This window comes from Myotis myotis, unplaced genomic scaffold (genome assembly GCF_014108235.1).
Source record: "Myotis myotis isolate mMyoMyo1 unplaced genomic scaffold, mMyoMyo1.p scaffold_m19_p_16, whole genome shotgun sequence".
Taxonomy (NCBI): domain Eukaryota; kingdom Metazoa; phylum Chordata; class Mammalia; order Chiroptera; family Vespertilionidae; genus Myotis; species Myotis myotis.
The window spans coordinates 46,537,208-46,561,052 of record NW_023416320.1 but is presented as its reverse complement, the minus strand read 5'-3'; the positions used below and the strand labels follow the sequence as shown (position 1 = coordinate 46,561,052).

The following is a 23,845-nucleotide window of genomic DNA, read 5'->3' as shown; positions in this document are numbered from 1 at the left end:
TGATATCTGCGAATCCTGGCAAGATTACGTTTGTGAGTGGACAGAGGTGCTAACAGCCTGGTTGTTTCTCACCACATTTCCATGAGCAGAGGACCTGAGCAGGAAAGAGCACGGAGGAGAGTAAGAAATGGCAGGACTGGCCCCCCCAGGTTGATGCAGTGCGATTCTGAGCACATATACTGCAGAAGCACAGAGCAGGTTACGTGGTTGCTACTATTGCAAGGACCAAAACACCAGCACTTCTACCCTCAGGCTCAGCCACAGCAGTGCCCTGTTGAAAATGTGGGCTTCTTGTTGCTTATTCAGGCAAAAATCGGAATGCTTATTGGTTTAACGTCTGCTTTTTAATGATGGTTTGATGAAACAGCAATAAAGACAAAAGTAAATAATAGGAGAAATGTTTATTAATCGGTCCCTCCAACCCCATCAAACGAAGAAAAGCCATACCTTACAGTACTGTTGTGAGTGTCTGGGGTGTGTTTATGTTCTTGCCACCTTTCAGTTTTAGGGAGCTTTGCCGTTTTAGCTTGTTAATGTCTGATTCGTGTAAAACATGATGCAATCCCAGCAAGCTCCCTGTTTCTCTTCTGTGGGACAATGCAAATCCTGGCAGTCTCCATCTGAGGGTAGTTAAAACTCTTGCCAATTCTGTTTATACCTCAGATCTTCCACTATTGTGCAGTTTACCTATAGAAGACACTTCCATCAGTGGGCTTTAATTATTCTGTTCCAGGATAAGTTAAAAAGAATGCACCAAAGAGAAAGTAAGGGAAATCCAGCAAAGTAAAAGATTTACCATAATGCAGGTTCATATATTTGAACCAAAAAATAGATCAAATCTAAGGTTAGGCTGGATACAAATGACCCATTGCTGGAGCTTAAAAACAAAACAAGCCCTGACCCGTTTGGCTCACTGGCTAGAGCATCAGCCTGCGGACTAAAGGGTCCCGGGTTTGATTCCAGTCAAGGGCATGTACCTTGGTTGCTGGCACATCCCCAGTGGGGGGGCGGGGGGCGGGGAATGCAGGAGGCAGCTAATCGATGTTTCTCTCTCATCGATGTTTCCAACTCTCTATCCCTCTCCCTTCCTCCCTGTAAAAAATCAGTAAAATTAAAAAAAAAACTAACTATAGCCCTGACCGGTTTGGCTCAGTGGATAGAGCGTTGGCCTGCAGACTGAAAGGTCCCAGGTTCAATTCCAGTCAAGGGCATGTACCTTGGTTGCGGGCACATCCCCAGTGGTGGTGGTGGTGGTGGGGGGGGGGGTGCGGGGGGAGTGAGGGAGGCAGCTGATCGATGTTTCTCTCTTGTCGATGTTTCTAACTCTCTATTCCTCTCCTGTCCTCTCTGTAAAAAAATCAATAAAATATATTTTTTAAAAATTAACTATAGATGTGTCTAGTTTCCCACATTGTTTCTAGAAGTCTCTACTGACATCTGCAATGCATGTGTAATATTTCTGAAATGATGCAATGGATGATTGAGAAACTTGAAATCTGTCAATACTTGTGAGTAGTCTATTTTCTCCATGAACTAAAAGTGAGAATATTTCCTTGTTCAAATCATGTCAAATAGATCCCCTTATATTACACTCATTCATTTTAAAGATAGAAATGATTACAGATAATACAGAAATACTATCTGTTGAAGAAGCTTAAGATTTTTACTAGAGGCCTCACAGCCCCGGCTTTGTCTGGAACAGTGGTCGGCAAACTCATTAGTCAACAGAGCCAAATATCAACAGTACAACGATTGAAATTTCTTTTGAGAGCCAAATTTTTTAAACTTAAACTATATAGGTAGGTACATTGTTATTAACTTAATTAGGGTACTCCTAAGCTGACCTTTGTTAAAAACGTCCTCAATCTGATTGAGGTACGTTCGCTGAGGTCGACCCCTTCCAACTCTCCCATCCACACTCGTCTATCTGAAACAAGCATACAAGACGAGTGTGGATGGGAGAGTTGGAAGGGGTCGACCTCAGCGAACGTACCTCAAAACAATGTACCTCCCCCGCACTGCGTATCCTGTCGCCCGCCGGCCGACCAACACCCCCCACTTCTTCTAACGCCACTTCTTCAAAATAGACTCGCCCAGGCGGAAAACCGACTTCTGCGCATGGGCCATGAAGTTTCAATCACACTGTACGTGCGCCCGCACATGGTATTTTGTGAAAGAGCCACACTCAAGGGGCCAAAGAGTCGCATGTGGCTCGCGAGCCGCGGTTTGCCGACCTCTGGTCTGAAGGGACGTCCAGTTTAATTAGCATATTATGCTTTTATTATTATAGATTGTCACTATACATGTTCAAATTACAAATGTGCATAATCTCTGACCCAATCATACCCCTCCAAGAATCCAAGAATTTTTCCATCAGAACTAAAAGCACCAATATATAAAGGCATGTACCTCTATGTCCATTACCATTTGAAATCATAAAATAATTTGGAAATTAGTAAATGCTTATCATTTGTTTTTGGTTGAATAAAATTATGGTGCACCCATAATACACATTATTAGGCATCTGCTAAGGTAATATGGTAGTGTTATATATTAGGTAACATTAATATAATATAAAGACAATATGCTGAAAGTGTTTTGTAACTAGAAATTATTATATACAGTATATATATAATTAAATCTCGTTCAGCCTTAAAAAAATAATGAAATTCTAATACATGCTACAATATGGATGAACCTTGAGGACATTATGCTAAGTGAAAGAAGTCAGACATAAATGGACAAATATTGTATGATTCCACTTATATGAGGAACCTAGAATAGGCAAATTCATAGACATAGAAAATAGAATAGAATTTACCGGAGGCTGAGGGGACAGGAGAATGAGAGGTTATTGTTCATTGGGTACAAAGTGTCTATTTGGGATGAAGTGAAAGTTCTGGAAATGGAGAGTGGAGATGGTTACTCACCTTTGTGAATTACCAGTAAAGACCAGTGAATTACATACTTAACAATGGTAAAATGTTGTTATTTATATTTTATCACAATAAAAGTCTACTATCAAAGTACAGATGTGCCTCATATTAGGCATGTTGTGATGAAGTTTCCATAAAATTGCGCTCATTTTAGGAACTTCTATGTGCAGTTATCTCATAGTTTGGGAACATAAAGAAAGCCGCAGCTTACATTGTCCTCGAGTTTTCACTCTCCATCTTTGCTTTTTCTAGATCGATGTGGTTCTTGTCACGCCTCTCTGAACACCAGCATCAGCAGGCACCACGCGAGCTAGTACTCCTCACGTATAAGCCCAGAATGTTAATGCATTTTTATGCTGGCAATCGTTTAGAAACTAGGAGGACTGGACATACCTTATCATTCTTTCCTTAACTTGGCAAAAGCAAATCTATTACTGCAGACAGCGCTACCTGAAAGAAACAGTAACTCTGAGGCAGACACACGTCCATCCTAAGACACTGAATATATTTCCCTGGCTCAGCTGCCAGGGAAGCTCTTCTGCGTATTTGGTGGTGTGGTCACTCTAAGTGTGGGAACTATTTCCCTTTTGTGAAGACGGTTTGGGTAGGAAAAACCTAAGTCAGCCACGTGGAATGTGTAACATTCAGAGCTCCTTCTGGGATTCTGTTTTCCTGACTTGAGGTGCTTTGGCTGTTCTCACAGGCACCGGCTTCTTGGTATGTCGGCTGCCTGGGAGCCAGTGCTAGTACAGAGCTCCCTTTGGTCCTAAAGTGGGGAGGACAATAGAACGAGGAGCAGAAATGTCTGGGCTAAGCAAGGACATGGGTGTTGTCAAAGTGAGCCCAGAGCGGATGTCCCCAAACAGTTCTCTAAGGAGGGCTTTGTTGGGGCCTCACACACCCACAATGTATGCAAAATTGTGCTTGATACACCTGCAATGTATGCAGAACTGTGTATGTGTGTGTTTCAAACACCCACAACATATGCAGAATTGTGTTTCACACACCCACGAGGTATGCAGAATTCTGTGTGTGTTTCACATCCCCGCAAGGTATGCAGAATTGTGTGTGTTTCAAACACCCACAACGTATGCAGAATTCTATGAGTGTGTGTTTCACACACCTGCAAGGTATGTAGAATTCTACGTGTGTGTTGGAAGCATATTATTTAAATGTGCATCCCGAGGTGGCAACAGGAACGGGCATTTGGGCTCAGCGGCAGGGCTTTGCAGGAAACCCCCAGGACAAGTGGTCAGCACCCCTCACGAAGAGGCTAACTTTAAGGGAATTAGTGGGAAACTAGACAATGAGGTATCACAGTGTCCGATACGTATAACTTAGTCATAACTTTTAAACACAAGTATTTTAAAAATAACAAAACAAAAAAAATATACACCGTGACCTGGGTGAAGTTACAGGAAACTGGCAATCAACAGGCTATGAGAACTTTCAAGATAGTACTTTTCTACCCATTCTCAGTAGGGGCCTGGTTAAATAGGAAGGACCTTTCTTCTTCAGCCTCATTATTCCTACTTTTTTTTCTTTCCCATTTCTCAAAATCTCAAGATAAGCTTCTGGTACTCATGCAGCACCAGAAATGTCTTTGTTCTGAGAGGGAACTGGGACTCCGACGTTTGTACTAAGTTCCTTATAGCGCCCGCCGCCCCCAGACTGAATGCTTGGTAGGTGGTTGGAAAGCCTCAGATTGACTCCAGTTCCATCCTGACAAACCTACAGAAGCGCCTCAGTTCACTTAGCATCCACTAGTGCACATCATCCTATTTTCATTTCTCCATTTCTGAACACCAGGCAATTAACTTCTCCTTTCCCTTGGAGACGGCGAAAGAAAAGAAAATAAAGTCATAAAGCCAGTTTTAGTCATGAAATCATTTAGAGATTTCTTTTCAGGGCTCTGAATTTAGACACTCTCCTCCGAGAGTAACCCCTTAAATGCAAGTATCTTTCTCAGTTGCACAGAATTGAAAAATCACATCTTCTAACTTTGTCTCTTTCGTCCTGAAAGGCTCCCCCAATCCCTGACTTCTCCAGTCCAAAACATAGGGCTTCTTCTCACTTGTAAGATCACTAGCAGGGATGATGCCAGCTTAGGCAGCAAGAGTCCACTAATCTTGACCATTTCTTGCCAAAGATTTCAGTTTCTTCCAAAACCAAACAATAGACATTTTTCTTCTCTGTCAGTAGGATGTTCTCATGATTCTTCACCAGAAAGATGCCTCTTAAAATTACAGAAATCTGGGTTGCACTTAAGATCAGTCACACTCCTCTGTAGCTCACAGGCCTTGGGCTAACTTCTTCAAAATGAATTGTTGTATTAATATTTGTGACCACTTAATGTTCTAAATAATTATTTATATAGTTAAATATTTCAAGATTAGGAAAGAAAGATGATAAAATAAAGGGTTTTGTTGTTCTTGTTCTTTGTTCCCTCTGCTAGTTGGTGTGCGTGAGTTAAAATTCTAGGATCTTGAAAATGTTATAGTTCAAACCCAGCCCACATTCAACATACACCAAGAACAACAACAATAAGCCCAAAATGAAATGGGCCCTGAGGTGTTGATGATCCCAGGGAACAGTTTTGGGGGGGCCACTCGGTGTGGGATTTGCCTACCCTCTCCACTCCCTCTGCCTCATGTACTGAAGGTGGAGGAGACAAAGAAACCAACTCAAATCTTTCTAAAGGGTATTTTTTTAAAAAAAGAGAATGTGTCATCAGAAAAGCAACAATAGTATATAATGGAATTAACATAAATTTTTAGAACCAGTGTATCTTTGTCTAAAAGCAACATTCAAAAAATGAAGGTAAGCAGGGGTAAATGTCTAGCTATAAACCCTGCCCCTCTTTTTCATTGATCTGTTTTAATTTGCTAAAATGAAATTACATGGCTGTTGAGTCAGAATGTCTCTCTCATGTCAAGTTTAAGGATAACAGATCTCCTTTTGAATAGAATATTGGTACACACACTCCGCACAGTCTGGCTCGTTGCAACTGTTCTCCGTTGGTGGAGTGGCACATGGGGATCCCCGTCACAGCCATCTTCACCATTTCACGGCATATTATTTAAATGTGCGTCCCTAGGTGGCCACAGGGACAGGCATTTGGGCTCAGCGGCAGGGCTCTGCGGGGAACCCCTGGGACAAGTGGTCAGCACCCCTCGTGGGGAGGCTAAGTTGAAGCCCAGATAACCCGAGGCTCAGACCAGCCAGCTCCACTGGCTTCCTGTGTGCCATGGGGAAGCCTCTCTGGAAACCCCTTTGAGGTTACTGGGGAGCCTGAGGACAAGGAGCTGCTTGTTTTGGGGGGAGGACTTGCCCAAACCCCACAGCTAGATGGCTCTCAACCCACCCGGGCGAAAAAGGCTCCAGGAGTAACAGGAGAGACTGACATTCACATCTCTCACCCCTCCCACCCCCCACCCCATGCCTCTGCACAGGGGCCAGCTGTGTAGATATGGCCTCCTCTCTCCCCCGCAGATTCTGCTTTCCTGGAAACCCTCCTGGTAGCGCAGGGGCGACGGTGAAGGGAGTTGCCGCAAACCATGCTGGTATTGGGCTAAAAACAGAATTTCTGATGTCATGTATTTGAGGGAGGGGCACAGGTAGCGAGAGAGCGAATACCCAGACTAGGGTAGGGCACCGTCCTTTCTGGGACCTTGACAACATCAGTCCTGGAACAGAGGTGGTGGGTACGAGCTGGCAAGGCTGGCCTGTGAATGAGCACAGCACCCCCCTCTTCCCCTCCCTCCCCAATCCATGGAATGACTGACAGAGAAGGTTGTAAATGAAGGGAGAAGCGCAGACAGGTACCGCTGAACGGCGCTGAACTGCAAATGAGAGAAGTTTCCCCTCTGATGGGAGACTTCCCCAGGGCTCTGTACTGGAGTGGGCGCTGGGCATTGGCATCTATCTGCACAGACCCATCTCCCAGCCGGGAAGGGAGAGGCCGGAGCCAGGGAGGAGAGGACGGGTTCTGATGGCTTCCCCAGGCTGCTGCCAAGGACCTGCTGCTCCCCAAGCCAGAAAAGACCCAAGCGAAGGCTGCAGGTGCAAAGGTGGAAGTACAACTCCAATTATCGTGCATTTGGAACCCCCTTCCCTGTGTAAGGAGTCTGGTCCCGACGTGGGCGACGGTGGTTAAGCACACGGCGGCCGTGGACCCCTTTGTCTGCCCCCCAATCTCCTCCCATCTCGGGCTCGGGCTGATTCCCACTGCGACCCCCGCGGCTGCTCCCGTGCCCCAGCAGAGTGCCGCAGAGGCAGTCCCCTCCTCGGGGTTGCAAACCCCAGGATCCGCCGAGCGGAAAGCACTGCTCCGCGCGGCCAAGGCTCCTCACAGCCCGGCTGCTTACCTTCTCGGGATCCCGTCCGCGCACGTCCCGGCGCCCGCAGCCCGGCCACAGAGCCTCCGCCCGCCCGCGCGCGGTCACCGGTGCCCGCGGCCCGCACCCCACCTGCCGGCTGCAGCAGCTGCTCGGCGGCCCGCGCGCATGAAGTCATCCCGCCCGGGCGGATCGCCGCATTCCGCGCCCGCCGCGGGGGGAGAGGGACCGCCCCCGCCGCGGGGAAGGGCGCCCGGGACGCGCGGCCCACCGCCGCTCCCCCTCCGGGGGGTCGGGTTATTTCCTATGAAAATGCTTTTACGGGGGGAGCGTGGCGGGATGGTGGCCCGAGAGAGGAGAGCCGGGGTGACTGTCCCTGCGAAGCGCCTTCCTCCGCGCGCGCCCCTGTCACTCGGGCTGCATGGACAGCTCCATGCCGCCGTGCGGGTTTCCCCACCCTGTTCGTCCTCCCGGTCGGTATTGTTCATTTCGCTGAATTCGAGACCGACTTGTCTTCTAAGATGAACATTCAAAGGATCCGGGATGTTTTAAACCGGCCACTCATTTCTCGAAGCCCCTGGGGCGCGCCCACCCTCCCCCGACGCGTACGCACTGCCGGGTCGCTCACAATTGTGGAAGCTGGGACCTCTGGCCCCCCCCCCTACGTCGTGGAAGGGAAACTCCCGCCGCAGCCGAGAGCGAGCGACCCGAGGAAGCAGAGCGGGGTCGCCCCAGGATAGGTGGCTGCTCAGGGGGGCACTTAGTGGACAGATGTTCCCTGTGACTACCCCGTCTCCCCTTCCCCCCTCCCGCCGCTCGGCTGGCTGCTCTGCTGACAGCTGTAACATTTGGGAAGGAAGGAGCAGAGCCCACATGAACAGATGGCTTTATTCTTTCGTTCCCGACGGATTTAACAGACTGGGCCTTAGGAACAAGAAGAGCGTGCAAGCATATAAGCACCCTCTAAGCACCCTCCTTCCCTCGCCCCGCCCCCATCTTTCTCCCCACCTCCTCTGCTGACCAGATCAGCAGTTGGGGGTTTAAGGTGGGGGGTGGGGGTGGGGAGCCAAGGATTGCTGTCTTATAGCCTAGCCACGGTTCCTTATCATTGCTGGGACATTCCCTCCGGGGCAGGGAGGCTCCTTGACTCTAGAGTTCACTCGTTGAACTTGCTTTGCTTTTGAACCCGCCACCAGGTCCAGGCCAGCCTTCAAATGCGGATTTGACCTGGGACCTGACCCGTGCATTGCACACGCCAGGAAGCACCTTTGCCCTATAAAGTGTTCCCATCCTCGTTTACCAGCACCCAAATTGGGAGGTAGAGTAGCCAACGGGGTTCCAACAAAACTCAGTAAGAATTCTTGGCCCTAGAATGTATGTTTTATGAAAGTTAGAGCAAGCTAATTCATGTCTCTGAGCCCCACACTCATAAAATTAGGCCATTACTATCAACATAGCTCAGGGGATTCCTAATTTGTATCTAAGGGGTAGGTGAGATCTGGGTGGAAATATGACATCTTTTGTTTCACTAACCTCAAACTGAAATTTGGCATTTCCTGTAAATATACATGCAGAGAACAAACCATAATAATATTAAGAACACAATGGAAGTCACAGATAATTTTTTATTGCACTTTTTATAAATGGTACAAATTATCATTACTCTGATGTTCAAATCAAACCATCACTACCTTTTTTGTTTTATTTAGTAAACTATTTTTAGAATATTTTTAGAATTTAATACAGAAAAATTAAGGAGATAGTGTAAAGCTCCCATTCCCACTTTCCTCCATTATTAACACATTGTACTTTTGTTACAACTCATGAACTAGTATTCCTACATTAATGTTAACCAAAGTCAGAGCTTTCTTCAGATTTTCTTGGGGTTTACCTAATGTCCTTAATTCTGTTCCAGGCTTCCCTCCAGGACACCCCATCCCATTTAATTGTCATGACCCTTTAGGCTTCTCTGGGCTGTGATAATTCCTCAGCCTTTTCTTGTGTTTGATGACCTTAACAGTTTTGAGGAGTCCTGGTCAAGTCTCTTGTAGCATACCTCATTACTGTAATCTCTGTCTGATGTTTTTCTCATGATAACTCTGGGTTATGGTTTATTGGGAGAACAACCACAGAGCTAAAGCACCATTTTCATAACAGCCTATTAAAGGGCTATACTGTCGGCGGGCGTGGTTTATGCCTGTTGTTGACCTGGGTCGCCTGGCTGAGGTAGTGTCCCAGATTCTCCCCTGGGACGTTACTCCTCTGCCCCTTCGGTCTGTACTTGTTGGAAGGAAGTCACTCTGTGGAGCCCACACCGAAGGAGTAGGGTTAGACCCACCTCCTTGCGGGCAGAGTATGTGCATAAAGTGTTTGGAATTCTACTGCAGTAGTATTTGTCTATTCTCCTCCCAAATATTAATTTATTCATTACTTATGTCAGTATAAACACATGGATATTTATTTTATAGTTTGGGTTTTAATGCACTACTGCTTTGTTTCATTGTTTCAAATATTCCAACCTTGGCCATTGGAGCTCTTTCTATTGGCTCCTTTGGCATACTCCCTTTGGGGTGTGTGTGTGTGTGTGTGTGTGTGTGTGTGCGCTTGTGTGTGAACACTTTTTTACTTTCTGGCACTACAAGATGCTCCAAGCTTTTCTTATATTATTTCCTGCCCCAGACCTAAAGTCAGCCATTTCTTCAAGGAGCCCTAATTCTTTTTGTTGAATAGAAACCAAGATTTGGGCTCTATTGCTAATGAGACATCATTTGTTTAGGCTCTCTTAACTGAGCAAAGAAATATTATGTTTACTAACCCATGTATGTGCACACATCTAAAAATGTTTTGATATTTATCTAAATGCGTGCATAATGATTTCTCCAACTCTAATCCATTAACACATGGATCATTTTAGCTTCTATCCTTTGCTTATCTGTAAATTCCTTCTCTAATGGTGAGAAATGTTGCTCCCACCATTCGTCATCCATTTACTTAATTTTCAATTCTAGTCCACATGTATAGAGTTAACCCATTCCCCCAATATCACTATTTTTAAATATAGTAGTTAATAGAGCCACTATTACACCTTGTTATTTAATGAGTTTAAATATTTCATTTCATTCATTTATTTGTAAGTCACAAATTTGCATTTTTAAATTGGTCATTAGTTTCCTTTGAAATTCTCTTACTATAGTTTATGAATTTAAAAGTGTTATTTCAAGAAGAGTTACATAGGCTACCCCAGATTGTCAAAATGATCAGAGGCAAGTAAAAAGGTTAAGATCCCAATCATTGTGAGTTTATAGTGAGATGGTGTGAAATTGCCTGGTGCCAACAATAGGGGGCTCATGCTTGATAAACGTTATCCTTGCCTATGTGGGCAGGCTTCCATCTCCTTTTAAAATTCTAAGTACCTTGGAAGAGAGAATATGCTAAACCTTCTGGTTAATAATTTATCATTTAGCTGGAGGATTAAGTAGATATCAGGTGTTGGAGGTATAAGGTTCTATGAAGTGGAGGGGAGGGAGGATGAGAAGGTGAAGGGAACGGGAAGACTGAGATGTCTGAGTTCAGGGCTTTTGTAATTGAACACATCTGGGCTTGGATTCTTCCATCCCCAGACGGACTTTGTCTCATTTTTGAAATAAGGACAACACAGACTATTGCAAAGGTTTGTCCTTAAGAGTGACAGTAGATGTTTAGCTTTTTCTTCAATTGGGCTGAGGCCCTGGGGATTATGTGTGGTGACTTGGGACAGCCCCAGACATACCTTAGTGTCCCTCCTGGTGTGGTTTCCATTCGGTAAAGCCAGACTCGCTGGAGGCATAGACAGTTTCTCAGGATAACTGAGGCTCCTTCACCCACCAAATGACTCTTGCCGGAGGCGTTTTACTCATGGGAGAGAATTAGTGTTGATGGTGCTGAGAAAAAGACAAAAATGAAGTATGTTAAATGTCAGGAGCTAATTATCTTAGAATCTCTGGGCAGCTATAGTATCATGACTAAAGACATGAGGGAGCTAGAAAGGAAAAAATAGAGACACAAAAGATGTCTTATATCAACCCACAGAGTTGGAGAGTATCTTCTTGGGCCTGGACACACACCAGGATGCCAGATGACTTAATCAGCAGAGGCCGGCATGAGGTGAAAGAAATCAGTGTCTTACTCTATGGCTTTCCACTGCACGCTCCTTTATAAGAACCAGTCTTTGGGTTATGACTCTGAGGTCTGTCATGCTTCCTTCCTGATAGTCTGGAGTTAGGGATCAATGGCCTAATGAGATCGTGAGTTTCAGCAAGGGACCATGTGAAACCCAAGCCAGAGGCCCTGTGTTGTGTGCCTGGAGCTGCCAGCCAGCAGTGGAACCACCCTTTGGGTTAGGGAGTCCTTCCAGAAGAGGCTCATTTAAATGCAAATACACTATCAGGAGGGGTAACCAAGTATTGAGCATCTCATTAGAAAGCTATTAACCCATCTAGCAGAGATTAGCCTCTCAGATTTATCCTGGACAGGAGCTGTCTGGGTGATTTGGCCCAAGCATATGTCACCAGTGACTGCCAGGCCTCCTCTTCTCATCACTCCATAGGGGTCTGCCAGAAGCTGGGCACTTGTTCCACTAGGAAAGAGCTGGGCACTTAGTACACGACAGTAAATATTGTTTTATATAATTTTGACTTATGAGAAAAGGGTAGGAGGAGAATTTCTATAATAATAGTGTGTGGGAGGTGGGGAGGGAGGGGTGGCAGGTTGACTGGGGTTGATTCATTATGCTCTATAGAAATCTTACAATTTTATGACAAATGTCTACTCTTTCACTGAGCTCAGAAAATATATCATGTAAAATACATACAAATTTAATTCAGGGGCAGCAAGTCTATGGTAATAGAAGTAGAGTTGCATTCAAGTAACTATAGATAGGCTAAGACTTTTCTGCATTAATATGAAAGCACTGATACAAGAAGATACACACTTAAATAGAGATTGGTATTAGGCATTGAATAGTATCAGCAGATATAACAGAAATTGGATAGTGAAAGAAGGGGAAGTGACTAAAAGCAGAATAGAAACTGTTTCTGTGGGCACTGCTGAGAATTCCCCTTGTTTTGGTAGGGAGTTGACGTATATATAACAGATCTATATAACAGAGGTAATATTCTGTAATTGGAACTCCATATTTATAGTGAAATGCTTGGTAAATGGCATATGATACAGTCAATAGTATGGTGTAGGTGATTCTCAGATAAACTTTTTAATCATTATGAAGTCATGAGATAAAACAATCTATTTAGGTGATACTCAATATTGTTTTAACCTCAAGTGTTTTAAAGAATCTGACAAGACCAATAAATCTTTTCTGCAGAAAAGCACCCTTTAATGAAAACTTTTCTTTTGAAATGAATAGATTATTAAATAGTATTTATAGAGAATTGTGTCTTTATAAGTCTTCATTTTTAATGAAAAAAAGAGTACTCAATTGCCCAAATCTAATTTAGGCTAATAAAACAAGGACATTTAAATTTGATTAAAAAATAAGTCGCAATTTGGTTGGTATCATTCATTCAGTAGATATTGATGGAGTATTCTAGGCACTGGAGATAGGAGTGAACAAAGAAATCTCTTCCTCATGACTCGTATTGAAACAGGAATTTTCGGGGTAAAATAGGACAGGTTTAGGAAATTCTAGAAATTTTGGGAATTAAGGGGACCAGGGAGGAAGCACAGGGCTGCAGAGCAACAGAAGGTATATTTCCATAGAATAGGGGAAGCTGAAAAGCTGCAACAGGTACATTTCCATAGAATGAGGGAGCTGGGAACAGCTAAAGGTCTATATTTACAAAATAAAGGGAAGGACGCCCTTCATCTAGAACAGCGGTTTTCAACCTGTGGGTCGCGACCCTTTTGGGGGTCGAACGACCCTTTCACAGGGGTCGCCTAAGACCATCGGAAAACACATATTGAATATATAATTACATATTGTTTTTGTGATTAATCACTATGCTTTAATTATGTTCAATTTGTAACAATGAAAATACATCCTGCATATCAGATATTTATATTACGATTCATAACAGTAGCAAAATTACAGTTATGAAGTAGCAACAAAAATAATTTTATGGTTGGGGATCATCACGACATGAGGAACTGTATTAAAGGGTTGCGGCATTAGGAAGGTTGAGAACCACTGATCTATAAGGAGAAGAAAGCCCAAAGGGAATAGGAAACAATAAGGAAGGGGGGCAGAGAACCTCCCCTGTTCAACCTTTGAGCCCAGGAGTTACTATAGTAACCAATCCAAGCAAATAGTGACCAATCAGAGGGGATATCAAGGCACAAGGATCTGTAGTCTTTATAAGCCATAGGGAAAAGGCACTCAGTGGGACTCTCCCCCCTCCCCATGTGGGAGCCTGTACTTGTTCTTTAATAAATGTCCACCTTTGCTATACCACCTTCCGTCCCTGGATTCATTCTTCGACTCCTGCGGACAAAGAATCCGGGACATCCTGACCAGTCCAAAACTTCTGCTTCAGTATGTTCCAGTGGAAGGAGATGACCATATGCAGAAATATGGCATGGTAGCCAGTGGAAAGGGCTGTGAAGGAGAGTGTCACAGTGCAGGGTGGGGGCAATTACATAGGACAGTCAAGGGACAACTGAGCAGAAGTGTGGAAGGAGTATGGGGGCAAACCATATGAGTACAGTGAGAAAGAGGTTTGGCATATTCAGGTAGGCGGGCTTATACTTTATGTGTTCCAGAGGCTGGAAGGTTTGTTTGTAGGGAAATGATCAAAGGGGGAAAGTGTTAGAAGAGGAGGTTAGAAAGGTAGGTGCATTGGTCAAGAGACAGCTTTAGGCGTTTGCATTTGGACATGCTAAGCTTGTAATGCTTGTCAGTCTTAGTAGAGATGTGAACAGACAACTGATACACCAGTCTGAAATTCAGGAGAGAGAGATGGCATGGCTGTAGATGAAATGTGTGAGTCATCGTCATGGTATTTATAATCTCTAAACCAGACCAAGTCACTTTGGAAGTAAGTGGAGGCAGAGAATAGATGATGTTGGAGCACTGAGTCGGGGGCTCCAGTGTCCAGAGGATGTGACCACGGGTGTATGAAGAAGTGAGTGGGGAGATGAGAAGAACTGTGTCAGAAGCCAAGTGGAAAGGTGTTAGGAGAAAAGGGAGGGAGTCATTGTTAGTCCTATGCTGCCAGCAGATTAAGATGAAAACTGATAATTTAGTGTAGGATTTGGCACCATAGAGATAATCTTGAAAAGAGTAGTGTCTGTGCAGTGGAGAGGACCAAAATAGGTAAATGAGAGGAAAGGAAGTGAAAACATCAGGTAGAGCTACCCTTTTTGAATAGTTTTACTCAGGTAAAGAGCAGCCGAGCAATGGGACAGGAATGAGAATGGGAATGGGAACAAAGAAAGGAGTTTTTCCACTGAAATGGGGGGTATAACGTCTTTGCATGCTGATGGGAACGGCTAGTAAGAGAGCAAATAACTGATGGTGCAGGAAGTCAGAGACACAAGAGAAGAGAGATCCTTGGTTAGCCAAGAGGGGAGGGACCTGTGCAAGGTAGAGGGTTTACCCTCAGGTCAGAGGGGGAGGGAAGGCAGAGCGTACACCCAGGTAGACCTGACGTTTGGCGCTAGCGGAGATTCTATTCTGATCCCACCTGTATTCCCAGTGAAATAAGAAGCAGCTGAGAACGTAGAGAGAGGAAGAGGTGCTGGCGGTGTAAGGAAGAAGTCATGAAACTGTTGCCTAGGACGGAGAGAACGAAAATTGACTTAGTTTTCTAGCAAGCACTAAGAGGTGGCATGGGGTTAATGATCATGAGGCCAACGAGCAGGTTGCTCATTTCCCCTCCGTTAGTTTGGCTGCTTGGCACGGGTGCTGACCTGGCATGAAGTTCTAGTTCACTAGGGTTGGCATTTCGCACGGCCAATACAACTGAGAGTGAGGCCAAGGGACCTCACAGAATCGATACAAAGGAGTGACTCTAATCATGGACCATGGATTTGGATCAGGGTAAGCAGGGAACTGAGGAGTCAGACCTTGAGCACTGAGTTTGGTTTTAACTGTATGTTGGATCCCATTTATGAGAAAGCCTGACTCACTATGGTATGTTAGGAGCAAGCACACTAAGAACCCCCGTAGCTCACTCTGTTACACGGGAATCCTGCATGTGTCTTTCAGCTGAATTCCTACCTGCAGTTCTTGACTCTCAAGTCAATAACATCATCTGAAGTGAGGGAGGCATTTCTGATAGCCTTTCAGAAATGTATTTTACAAAACTACCTTTTAATTTTAAAGTTGTTAGAATAATAAGTGTAACAGAGCTTGCAGTATGTTTTCTAGTGCTTTGCTTATCTCTAGAGACATTGCCTGACTGTTCCAGCTGTCTTGTCTTTCAGGTGTACTTCCCCGGCATTGAAAATAGGAAAAGCTTCCAGACGAAGCCGGGGCTGAGAGGGATGCCCGGGTCCGGTGCCTGCCAGCGGCCGGAGGGAAGCCCAGGTCCCGGTGCCAGAGGGAAGCCGGTGCCGGCAGCCGGGATGGGAAAGCTGACAGTCATGCCTGCAGGGCTGATGTTTGCATCTATAGAGTGCATGCAGCCAAAGCAGAGGAATCCAAAAAGCAGCTAATGAAATCAGAGCAGCTCCCCATATAGACTTCACCACTGCTTCAATCCAAATATGTTGAAGAGCAGCCTGGTCATTTACAAAATGGACACAGTTCAATTTGGAAAGATGCATATGTTTATCTGAAGAATCCACCACGAGATTTTCTTCTGAAAATTGGAGTGATTAGCAGGCTTGGTTTCAGCAAGAAAAGGTTCTAGATTTAAGAAAATTGCTTATCCATCGGGACTGGCCACTTTAGGAGCAACTGTTTGTTACCCAGTTCAGTTCCTAATAGTTGCAAAGGTCACCAGGAAAAAGGCATATGCTACAAGTCATAAAATTTATGAAGCAGTTATATCATTGTAGACAAAAAAACAATGAAAAAGAGTCACTTCTTGGACCTAAAGAAAAAATTAAGCTAGAAAGCTCTGCTGAAATAGAAATACCTGCAAAAACAGCTCACGACCCAAAGCACTCAGTGGGTTTGCCAACAGAACTCAGATCTGAAATGAAGACAAAATCAGAATTCACCTCAGGTGCTACAGTTTATGCCTGACCCCAAGCTCATGGATCCTGGGAAGTCCCATCCAGAAGATGTGGATATGCACAGCACTAGAAGCTGAAATAGTCTACGTAGAGAATTACAAGATGTGTGAAGTTCCAAATGATAATAAAACAAATCATGTAATGGGTAATTATGACACATAGAGCATAATTTAAAGCAAATTTATGCCACACATCTTCGAATGTATAGTTTGACCAATCAAGTAAGTGATTAGAACACAAACAGCAAATACAATCCAAACAATTCTATATAATAAAGAGGTAATATGCAAATTAACCCTCACACCCTCACAAGATGGCTGCCTACGACCAGGCCAGCAGGGCGGTTAGTGAGGGACGACCAAACGACTGAACAGCAGGCTAGGTGAGGCGACCAGGCCGGTTGGGGGGAGGGGGGGGGCGTGAGGGCGTTCAGGCCAGCAGAGGGGGACAGTTGGGGCGACCAGGCCAGCAGGGGGAGGCAGTTAGGGATGACCAGGCCGGCAGGGGGGGTGCAGTTGGGGGTGACAAGGCCAGCGATTAGGCTGTCGGGGGGCAGTGAGGGGTGACTAAGCTGGTGGGGGGGCAGTTAGGAGTGACCAGGCAGGCAGGGAGGGGGCAGTTGGGGTGACCTGGCTGGCAGGGGGGCACAATTAGGGGCAGGCAGGCAGGCAGGTGAGCATTTAGGAGCCAGAGGTCCAGGATTGTGAGAGGGATGTCCGACTGCCGGCCCAGGAATCAGGCCTAAACCAACAGTCAGACGTCCCCCAAAGGGTCCTGGATTGGAAAGGGTGCAGGCTGGGCTGAGAGGACCCCCGCACAAATTTCGTGCACCAGGCCTCTAGTATAACATGATTGGTGAAGAGGCAGAGGTAGTAATATTAAGATGCATTTGATGACTTAAGGGTGTTTATAAACAAAAAATAGAGTAAATATGTGAACAATTATGAGACTAAGATCTGAAAAAAAATATGTATGTACTTATGCAAACATATATTTGCTTTAGCTTTTTCTCACTATCAATTCCCAATTTGTGACATTAATGTCAGCTAAATTAGAATGGTTTATGGAAGGATATATTCTCTATCCTTCTCTTTTTTCATTTCCCAGAGCAGGAATAAAATATCTATATTTTATGACACTTAAAAAAAAGAAAATGGGAATAAAAAGCAAAGACTAAACATCTTATCTTCAAAGAGCTATGGAACACAGTTCTGCTTTTTTCTAATATGGGCCAAATTGTGCTACTGACTCCACTATCATTTTTTTCCTCCAGGGTAAGTAGTTTATTGCTTCTAATTTTCCCTTCATTGTGTATGTGAGCCATGGTTGCCCCCTTGTGGATAATTCTGGAACTGTTCGCATGAATTCTTTTTGTTTTAAGTAGGAAAAAAAGACTGAAAATTAAGGTATTGTGGTCAATGGGCATTCTTTTTAAAGAAATGTTGAGACTGACCAAAAAAGGTTGTAATTTCCAGACATTTCACCCTCTTCTATATTAGTTTCAAAACTTGGAATTATGGTAGGGACCACACTTTAAATCTGAAGGAGATGATAGTCAAAGAAGTAAAAAAAAAAAAAATGGCATTCTTTTTAAATATGAGGATACAGAATTATAAAAGAAAGCGAGTCTCACCATTATTTAAATAGTAAAACCCTTAATGTTTACTGAGAGTGGGGCCAAGGGGCGATATGGCTTTCCTTAAGTTAGTTTAAGTTTACATAAATACAAATAAAGGAAAGCCAGCCATTTGATTAATCTTCACTTGCTACCTATGGAATTACACCAGTTCTGAGAAAACCCAATCTTAACACTGTGTACACACCCATGAGGCTGACCTTCCTTTAAGGGTTTTCTGTAACATACTAGCAAAAATAACTTCAGTGTGCTTAACTAAGCATTTGTGACTGGTTCCTAGGGAGCAGAGCATCTTATAACAATCATTCCTCCTTCTACTTGTGACTTCGTTTATTAAACAAAAACAGCTTCCGAGCACTCACTGTGGGGGGGGGGTCACTGTTTGAGGCTGTGGGAATAAGACCCTTCTTTCCTCAGAAGAGTTGCAATCTGATATAGAGACAAAAACTGCAATAACGTATTATACATTTCACTGCGGAAGTTTGCTCATGGTACAAATGCAAGCAACATATTTTCAGTTCATTTCAGAGGAGCAGCGCAGAAAAGCTCCATGAAAGAGAGGACCTGAGATGTCTTGGGAGTCTTTAAACAGAAGAGAAATGGGAGCAAAGCCGTCTGGTCTTAGAAAGCTCATGTGCACAGACATGGTCTTGTTCTCATTCACCCATTCTGGGAGGCCTCAAAGGACACCAACTGATAACTTCCTCCTCCTCCTCTTCCTCCTCCTCCTCCTCCTCCTCATCATCATCATGTTAACAAGGAAAGAACAAATTTTTTTTTCTTTTTTAAATATATTCCACTGCTCTTTTTACAGAGAGGAGGGGAGAGGGATAGAGAGTCAGAAACATCAATGAGAGAGAAACATCGATCAGCTGCCTCCTGCACGCCCCCCACTGGGGATGTGCCCGCAACCAAGGCACATGCCCTTGACCGGAATCGAACCTGGGACCCTTGAGTCCGCAGGCCGATGCTCCATCCGCTGAGCCAAACCGGTTAGGGCAACAAGGAAAGAACAAATTTTTATTGCCAGGTAGTAAAATAAATGTTTTCTTCCATATACCTTAGGAGTTCAATATTGTAATCATTCTCATTTTACACATACAAAAACGAAGACTCAGCCTTGGCCAATTTTCTCAGTGGTTAGAGTGTCGGCCCCTACACCTAAGGGTTGAGGGTTCAATTCCCAGTCAAGGGCACCTACCTGGGTTGTGGGTTTACTCCACTGGTTGGGAGGCAGCCAGTTGATATGTCTCTCTCACAGGTCTGTTTCTCTCTCCCCCCCACCCTTATCCTTTCTCCCTTCCACTCTCTCTGAAAAAGCAATGGAAAAAATATCCTCAGGTGGGGATAACAAAACAAAAGAGATGGCTCAGACAGAGTAAATAACCAGCTAAAATCTGCGTGTGTGCACTTCCACCTCCATCCCCTGAACCTCTGCGCTTTACTGGTTGGCACGTTTTGCCCATACTAAGAGCTCAAATATTGGTTGTTAAGTACAATAACTTCATAAAAGATAAAGTGAAGTGGTTGACTTTGATGTTTATGATGCTGTTCAATGAATGCACATTAAGTGCCCATAGATGAATAATAAAAGTGAGAAATACTCCAGGAGTAGAGAATAAAAATTTGTGTTATGTATGTCTATTGGGAACAAAGAATCCTTTTGAATGTCTGACTTCTGACTACATAGCAGGAAGTCACACGCATATGTCATTGTTAGGCAGCATCAGGGGAGCCCCCCACCACCACCCCCAGGCAATGCACAGTAGAGAGGAGTACATGCTGTGATCGCTCTTTAAGGTTGAAACAGTTGGGGACTTTTATTTTACAAATCATCTGGTGTATGTGAATTATATTAGTCAAATAAGGAATTATTGGTTGGTTGAAAATTTTATGTTTGAATTTTTTGCAAATAACAGTAAACAACTCCTTTCAGGTTTAAAATACCACATTCAACAAATGAGTTACTATGCTGAAGAAAGTAATCAATATAGGAAAGCATTTGGAATCTAAAATATAAGTATCTGAAGGAACTGGGACTAGATGAGACCAGATAAGACTAGGAGGGAATGAGAAGGTGGCTCTATGAAAATACAGTAGATTTTAAATCTACTCGGCTGATTTAGAACAAAAGGAAAGTGCTAATTGTCGTGGAGACTTGGCCTCCATGTGCTTACAGTTTGCAAGAATACACACTTCGTCCTTGACTTTTTGTATGTTGTATTTTTATATTCATAAACACACACGCATTCATACACAGATATAGTTAGTATTGTTCCTTTAGTCTTTGTTTTCCTTCCCATCATAGCATGAGAAAATTGGGAAACAAAATCAAACCAAAAAAATGAAGTTTTAAAAATAAATGGGAATAGCATCGTTTCCCTCCAGAACATTCCTCTGCAGTAGTGTTATTATTCGTGGCAGCACAGGCCAGTTTTTTCCTTGGACATGAAGGCATGGTGAAGGAGTCTCACTGGCGGTGGAATAAGCTTCAAAGACAAGTTCCCCCTTGGCCTTCTGCAGTGTGTGGTAGTGGTCAAGGCACGGAGACAGAATCAGAGATCTGGGTTGAGTCTAAACTTGTTGCCCTCAAGATTTGTGTCTTCAGCAACTCACTTATCTCTCTAGGTCTCACTTTTTCATTTATAAATGGAGATGTTAAAAGTATTGATATTCAGGTCGATGAAAAAATGCATGTAAATACTTCATCAGGCACTTTAAAAAGTGATCAGTTAACATTGTCTCTGTGTATAAGCACATTTTGTTGATTTTCTAATTGTAAAGTATGAAAGTACATACTTTTATCTTAAAGGTGAGTTTTAAGATTAATTGTCTAATATTAATTAGGCAATTTAAAATATGTCTGAACATTATTTGACTTTAATTGCCTATCACAGATATATGCCTTATATTCACTATCATGAATAAAAACCTCTTAGTAAAGAGGTTGACTGAGTCACCAAAACATTTTTGTTTGCTGCCTTTCATGGAACCCTAAGTCCTAAGAAGGCTTTTTGACATAGTGAGGGGTCAAAGTTTTATACTGTTTAGGAAGAAGGCTGTTCCATTTTTATACTATTTTCTTCCTAATGTACAATTTTTGAATGGTCTGGAATCAGACAAATTACCCTCTGGGCTGAAAAGGGCCTCCATGCTGATGAAAGGAAAAGACAAAGAAAAGGGAACACTGGATTCGTTGCTCTTTCAAAAGAGGGGCAAGATACTAGAGCTTTCCATAGGGAACCTGAAACACACCTTCCTTTCTGAGATCTGAAAGCAAGAGGTGCCCTACATTTAGATTTCCAGAGTGTAACTTCCATTAACAGTGACCCCAGCTAATCATCCGAGGAGGAAGAAAAGGGTAAAACAGCTGTGAACAAATCCTTCTGTGGTGTTAAATGAAACTGATTCAAATGACTGTCACGTACCTGTCTGTGACTTTAAGAACACGCCTTGGAAAAAGTGGCCTGTTTTTTACAAAAAAAAAAGAGTAGAGTCCACGTGAGTTATTTTCACAGAGGAGAGCAGCTCTACTAACTGCCTAAATTATACTCATTTAAAGGTCCCGATCAAAGTCTGTCATAATTTTTATAATCTATGCAATTATATAAATGTAGTACATAGTTATATATGTATATAACGTCAGCAAGAAATCCTATCTACAGTCCTTTGCTAGGCTCCCCGTAGTAAAATGCTGGTCCTTCTTTTCCCAGCTGCTGACTGGTGATAGTTATTTTTAATTGAAGGGGGAAATTGATTGTGAATATCACAATACTCTTGAGGTACTTAGGTGAATATGAGAAAATCAAATTTAGGATTATGATTGCTCATTGACTTTCTTCATAAAGTCATTAGCATTACTTACTACTAAAACTCATATTGTCTACTGGATTCCTATGACTGACAACTAGATTATATTAACAATTTTATAACTTTAAGAATTAGAGGTTGATGCTCTTTCCCCTTATTGGTAACTGTTTATTTTTTTTAAATGCTCTAATAAAAATAGTTTTATTTAAATATATGGAAGTTTTGAAATTACATTTTGAGTAAATGCCATCAGGTCTGAGGATTGACCTATTTTTTTGTCCATTTTGTTAATGCTGTTTGTTCCAGGCCATCCCCATTGTGTTAAAAAGCATGGACCCTCTCTTCTATTCTTGAGTGTGGCCATTTCCGTGGGATTGATGGGCGTTCTCTGGAAAACAAGGAGCCTAGGGACCTATTTTTATGAGGCGCATTTCTCACCCCTGTCACTCAGGGTCGGTTGCTCCTCCTTGAAGCACTTCCTATCTATGGCTTCTGTGCCACCACCCTCTTCTGGGTTTTCCCCGAACCATTAATCAATGTACCTGGGCCCTTGTGTTGGACGTTCCTCCTCTTCTGGACATAGACCCCTTCTCTCCACCCAGGGGCCCTGCCCTATGTAACCAATGTAGTTTCCTAGGCATAGGAAGTTAAAAAGTGGAACTAGGCTGTGTCTCATGCAAAGCCAGAACCACCGTACTAGTCTTGAAATGTCTATATTGAAATGCTTGTTAGAGAATTTTTTAAAGTGTCTTTAGAGACAAGATTATTTGAGTCTGTTCCCTGCAGCCTGGCTTGCTTGCTAACACCGCTGAAGACTCAGGACTGCCCAGCGTGCCTGAAGAACTACCTGGTGTGGGCTTTCTCGGGAAGAGATCCTCTCTGCTGAGAGCACTGTAGGGAGAGCCATCTTTCCCCCCCCCCCCCCCCCCCGTGAGCATTGTCACGTCTGGATGATGCCTGGAACTGATCTTGTCATCTTTCTGCAGCCTAAGGACAAAGTCACCATTGAAGTGGACTATATCAGACAGTGTCAGTCAGGAAAATGGACGCATTCAGACAGAGGAGGAATTAAAGCAGGAAAGTGGTTACAAAGGCACTGGTAGGGATGAAGGAAAGAAAGGGGCAAGGTTGGGGAGTAAGGGGGAGAAGAGAATGGGAGCACATGTCAGAAGGCTGCGCCCATGCTTGGGCTGAAGCCCTTGACCCTGAACTGGCCAGCCAGCACTCTGCTGAAGGCAGTGCAGGTGCCACAGAGCAAACTCAAGAGCCTGCACCACTGACCTTGTGGCTGAAAACCCCACAAATGCCAACAGAGCCTGAAATTCTCTACATGGGCTGCTGTCTTCCCATGATCCCCACCGATGTTGCCACTGCAGAAAGCATCACCAGAAAATAAAAAGCCTTTCTTCTCTTCCCATCTTCCAGTTTCCCACCCGGGTCTCCATTGACATGGGAACCTTGTCTATGCAGTTTGAAGTTTTGAGACCTTCTGACATGGAAGTCAATGCAGAAGTGAAAGTGGAGCTTCGAGTCAACAGACCAATGTCAGCGTGAACGAATGGGAAGAACCACATTCTCTGCGGGGCACAATCACTCATTACTTTCATCATTCATTCATATACTTAGTTATTAAATCACAGGTGTTTGGCCTGGCCAGAGTGGCTCAGGTTGAGCATTGACCTATGAACCAGGAGGTCATGGTTCAATTCTGGGTCAGGGCACATGCCTGGGTTGCAGGCTCAATCCCCAGGGTGGGGTGTGCAGGAGGCAACCGAACAGTGATTCTCTCTCATCATTGATGCTTCTATCTCTCACTCCCTCTTCTTTCCTCTCTGAACTCAATAAAAAAATAAAAAATTTAAAAAAGAATGGGTGACTGTGAATTCATGTTTCATTAATGGAATGGAACATGAACTCCCATCAGTTGACTACATTAGTCATCTACTTTATGC

At 43.8% G+C, this 23,845-nt stretch overlaps 1 protein-coding gene and 1 pseudogene across 1 annotated transcript in view; one reads left to right on the top strand and one right to left on the bottom strand.

The window, feature by feature from the left end:
- Window positions 1-7,450, bottom strand: part of PKIA (cAMP-dependent protein kinase inhibitor alpha) — a 78,227-nt gene extending 70,777 nt beyond the window's left edge. The window contains exon 1 of the mRNA XM_036338745.1: window positions 7,304-7,450. The gene's annotated coding sequence lies outside the window, so the exon portion shown is untranslated. The remainder of the gene's footprint in view (window positions 1-7,303) is intronic.
- Window positions 7,451-15,289: 7,839 nt separating this feature from the next.
- Window positions 15,290-16,524, top strand: LOC118670841 (annotated as a pseudogene).
- The last annotated feature ends 7,321 nt before the right edge of the window (window positions 16,525-23,845 follow it).